At 41.7% G+C, this 5,158-nt stretch overlaps 1 long non-coding RNA gene across 1 annotated transcript; it reads right to left on the reverse strand.

The window, feature by feature from the left end:
* Positions 1–3,302: 3,302 nt before the first annotated feature.
* Positions 3,303–4,201, reverse strand: LOC145425268 (uncharacterized). The gene is made up of 2 exons (XR_013905924.1): positions 3,634–4,201; positions 3,303–3,553 (listed from the first exon to the last, which is right to left on the reverse strand). It is a non-coding gene; the product is annotated as an uncharacterized LOC145425268 (long non-coding RNA).
* Between the last annotated feature and the right edge of the window lie 957 nt (positions 4,202–5,158).

Consider the following 5,158-nt stretch of genomic DNA (forward strand, 5'->3'; position numbering starts at 1 on the left):
CTTGGATGTTAGTCCAGTGGTCCTAAACTGACACACCTGCACCTGGATTCATTCTGACCAGATTTTAGCCCAACAGTGTTTCATACTTAATACATCAGACACAAACTCTGCAGCTGTCATTGTGTGCAGTGTGTGTGCAGTGTGTGTGCAGCGGGTCACTGTGTCCTATGAGTGTTATACTACAATAAACAGAGCCTGACCGCGGGCATAAAGAGGGCAAAAACCCACTTATGCTCTAAAGATGAAGTTCTGTTTCTCTTCAAATGAGCCTCAGAGCATGTGGAGGGTCATTGAACGCATCACAGATTACCTCAAGAACAACAGGCTGAAGAACATAAAAACAAACGCAGAGTTTCTGTCTGACGGTTTGAACATGAAACAGGAATTATTGAGCAAAAACGGCCAGTTTACTAATTTATGATCAATCATCAACGCATTCACCTACAATACACGAATGAACATCACCAGTTAAACTGAAAATAACCTGCATACAAATACGACAGCAGACTATAGCGAACGAGCAGAGAAATGCATTTTATAGATGAAGTGTTGGCAGCGACTCTTAGGACAGCCTGTCTCACTGTCAGCAGTTAAACAACATCCACACACTGGAAGCCCGTTTGCGTCACTAAAAAAAAGAAGGATCCAGAACTCGAAATTTCGACTTATTTTATCGTAATTTCGACTTATTAACTTGGAATTTTGAAAAAACTAACTCAAAATTAAGAGTTAGTGCTGTCAATCAGTCATTTACGTGAATGACGTAATTTCCTTGTTACCCGGAAGCTGAAGCCCTCAGCTACAAATGCTACAGCTAAGACACCAGAATTACAGCCAGTCATAAATGCACAAGTCGCTGATTATTGTCTGTGTGGCTTCACAAATGATGAAATCCTTCTGTTATTAGCTGAATCACATGGCGTTAATATCAGCTAACGTACTCTCGAAAGCGCCGGTTTGTTGCGATGCGGTTTTGAGTGCGCATTGTAGCTGGATTACTGATTGGCAGAACTAACTCGACATTTCGAGCTACTTTCCTCAAAAATTTCGAGTTATAAGTCGAAATTTCGAGAATGGATCCTTTTTTGTGGCGGAAACGGGCTTCCGTAACAGACTGATGGAGGCAGGAGAAGCTGCCTACAGACATCAGTCAGTGGATCCACAGTAACATCGAGTTCAGCTGCTGATCATCAACTGTTTCTGTCTCGTTCCCAGACTCTGATCTCACATAAAACGAAGCAGATTTATACTGAAACTAAGCTGCACACAGCTGATGTCAGCCAGGAAAACAGTACAGACTGCTAACGTTACCTTAACATGGAGACGATCAACTGCGCCACAACATTCACGAAAGCGAAAGTAAAAGCGACGGAAGGAAACGCCCAGAGAGGCGTTTGAGGGACGGTCAGAGTCAGGAACCTCAGAAACGCATCAGGCTGGAGTTTAATTCTGTTTTCATCTTTAGAAACATCTGGAAATAGTTATAAAAACGCTGCGTAATAAAGAAAAATAGTGTAGATTAGTTTGAGTTGTGTTTAGCTGAGCTGTGTCTTTAATCTGAAGTTCATTTTGTGGAGGAGCAGCAAGACTTTCAGTGTTACTCTCAGAGAAAGCCTCCCAAATGTCTGTTGTCTTAATAGTGGAATTATCTGGAAAATGAACCAGTTCTTATGAGCTGCTTTTCTGTATGAGCAGTCAAAGCATTTTATACAGCGTGCTTCATTCACACAAGCACTTCTTTTTCTAACAATGACACTATGATGGATGCACCGGAGAGCAAGTTGGGGTTCCACATCTTGCCCAAGGATACCGTGGCGTGCAGACTGGAGCAGCCAGGGATCAAACCTCCAACCTTCCAGTTAGTAATTCTACCTGCTGAGCTACAGTAGAGAGTTATTCCCATACAGCTTCCATACAGCCGGTGTGAAATGTATGGTTGTAGTTGTGTGTCTTATTTTGAAAGAACTATTTACGCGTTACCATAGTGACCAGAGAGCATTAAAAAGCAGAGAGGAGGACGTCACTGTCATTGTTGTCGGCGCACAGCTCAAGTCACGTTTATTATTATATTTACAAAATACCACAGTTTCTTTTTTTTATTCTTTTGTTGTATTTATCCGCGACACCTTAAAGGTCGTTCCCTGAAAATATCGTCTGACATTAAAGTGGTCTGTGGTGCAAAAAGGTTGGGGACTCCTGCTGTACAGTACAGAATGCGTTTAGCTTGTTGAATTTACATAAATCTTCGATCGCTAGCAGTGTAACTCTGAAGTGCTGCACTGTGTGTTTGTACGTTTTCTCCCAAACAAACACAACAATGCCGACGAAACGTTTTGCACCCTCAAATGCACCTTTAGGTTTCATTCCATGATACTGGACTTATGTTTCTACGAAGGTTTGAACTCTAAGAGTATTTAACATGATAGTGATTTATTGATTCTAACCCTAAATCTATCCAGTAATGTCTGCACATATTTTCAGTACTGATTTTAAAGTGTTTTAATCCTTCTGTCACTCAGGGAACCCAATAAGGATTCAAATACTTCAAAAGTCAACCAATGACACTGATGTGTAAGACTATTTAATAATTATTTATTGTTTATATTTCATTTATTCATTCATTCTTTGCACTGTGATTTAACCCATCTTTGTGTAAAGCAGGGGTGTCAAACTCCAGGCCTTGAGAGCCAGCGTCCTGAAGCTTTTAAATGTATCTCTGCTGCAACACACCTGAATAAAATTATTAGGTCATTAGCATGACTCTACCCTACTCAAGTAAATTTAAATAAATGTAAGTACATACCACCAGGTAGCTCCACTCGTACCCAGTGTAACGGGAAGTGAGAGGGTTAGGTTTTGGCGCTTTGAATGTTCAGTTGTGTGATGCAGCGATTAACGTTTGAGTAAAATATCGGGCTCCCTCGTGTCTTCCCTACATTCCTCCACAATGTACGTTTTTGCAAAAATGTACTTCTAGAAGTACTTTTATTGCACGATGTTCATTCACTCATGAGCTGCTGCAACATGAATCAAATGGCTGAACTGCCACCTTGGCGTGCAGTCAAGTTCTACAGTCTGCTAATGATCTAATAATAAGTATTAATATTCCTCACTCACCTTACTAAATGTTTGTGAACACAGCCAGAAACATTTGCATCACAAACACAGACTAGTGTTTATTAGCAGAAGCTTTTGGGTGGTTGCTCTCAAACCTGTGTACAAGTTGAAGCATTAATGGTCCCTTCACTGATTTCCAGGTATCCAATGTCAGGGCTAACAGATGGATTCAGACGCAGGCAGCGTTCTGGCAAGCAAAGGGTTGACAATTTATTAACACAGAGGGAAACCACAGTGATGTGTATATACAGTGCATGGGGCAGGGCTTCAGGGCTCCAGGGGAAGGAATCCACACTCGCTCCCCACTCGGCCCAAACTCCGCCACTCCTCTTCTTACGCACACTCGCTTCTCCACAGCCACTCTCGCTCCAATTTCCACTTATGTTGACACACACAGGGATCACAGGTCAGGGTCCGCCACCAGTTCCGGGGAGATCTAAACACAAAGAGTCCAATTAGATCAATACGCCACACAACACTGAGAGAGTTTGTCTTAGGAGAGCTGAGAGCACGAACATGGGAGGTTCAACGTTCCAGTGCCGAATACTCCGTGCCGCAGCGTTAAATAGGCAAGGGGGACGCCGCCTGATCAGCAACAGGTGTAGAAATCACCGCAGATACGTGGGCCAAGGGTGAGAGCCCACAATGAGCTCCACCCAGGGAAGCAGGAGAGAAAACAAAACAAACCTGTGGCCAACATGAGCGAGCCGGAGAGGCACAGGGACCATGACAGCCAATACCAAGTGCACAAGTTCACCCCAGATGGTTCCTCTTCTCTGTAACTTGGAGGATGTGGAGTAGGCTGTATTTTAATCAAAGACATATCAATCAATCAATAACCATGTCTAAAAACAACACAGGTTGACCAAAGTGCTGTACACAGTAAAAGAAAAAGTAAAAAGTAGAAACAAATACACACAATGAACAAAACAAAAAATAATCCCAAATTTCGTTTTTTTTCCTGAAGGGGTCAAACACTTTTATGCAAGAATGACAGCGAGGTGAAAAACCTTCACCCGCAAGAAAACTCGAGCTGTGACTCATAGTACGAACACACACCTCACAGTAACACACTTTGTTTAATGTGAACTTTGTGCCAAGCTAGCTAATCCTGACCAACACACCAGACACAGAAGATAAAGGAACGATGTTTTACTGTTAGAGACAGAAAGGTTAAAACATTTTGGCAGAGGGCTAAAAGGGGCTAAAATTACCCAAAAAGAAATTCCATTTGACCAAAAACACTTAATTTTTAAAAAAATTAAGTATATAGTTATGAACAATGAACAAATAATTAACAAACTGGGGTTTATAAATCGTGTAACACATCCTTATGGTAAGAAATTTTACCTTAATGCGTTACATGTGTTAGAAGTCAATGTATCTTTAACAATATACTCCTTATTTTATATCTCCTGATCCTTCACAGAGCTGCATGAACCTGTTGTTGATGTCAGAGAGTCAAACTCTGCTGAAGAGTGGGTTGTTTCCTGTTCAGCCACTGGTCGACCTGCTCCCACTGTAACACTCTCACAACAACACCTCAGCTTCTCACAGTACAACACTGTCAGTGTGTCCAACACCAACGCTACATTCACTGTCACCACTACAGCTGTGCTCTCAGGTTCACGTAAACACAGCACACAGGTGGGATGTGCAGCACGAGTGCTCTCTGCTCCTCACAGAGAGGTGATGGAGACGATTCCTGAGGTCCAGCAGACGTCAGATTATCAGTGATGGTGAGAAACTGAGATGCAATAACAATGCATTGTGCTAGTATGCATTTTCTCTTTGATCAATAATTGATGTATTCATTTTGATCAGTGTCACATTTTTCCTGCTTTTTCAAGTTTCCTCCTGGATCATTGTATTAGCTGCAGTATTGGTGATGATGGTCTTTGTCAGTGTAGCTGCTCTGCAGTAGGCTACTCTTTAAAGAAAAAGACCAGATAACTTTCATTTTTCATTTCTTGTCATTTTTTTCTACACCAAAATCTATCCAATAATATCTGCATAACATTTTCTACTTGTGATTTAGTTA

This window comes from Astatotilapia calliptera, chromosome 3, assembly GCF_964374335.1.
Source record: "Astatotilapia calliptera chromosome 3, fAstCal68.1, whole genome shotgun sequence".
Taxonomy (NCBI): domain Eukaryota; kingdom Metazoa; phylum Chordata; class Actinopteri; order Cichliformes; family Cichlidae; genus Astatotilapia; species Astatotilapia calliptera.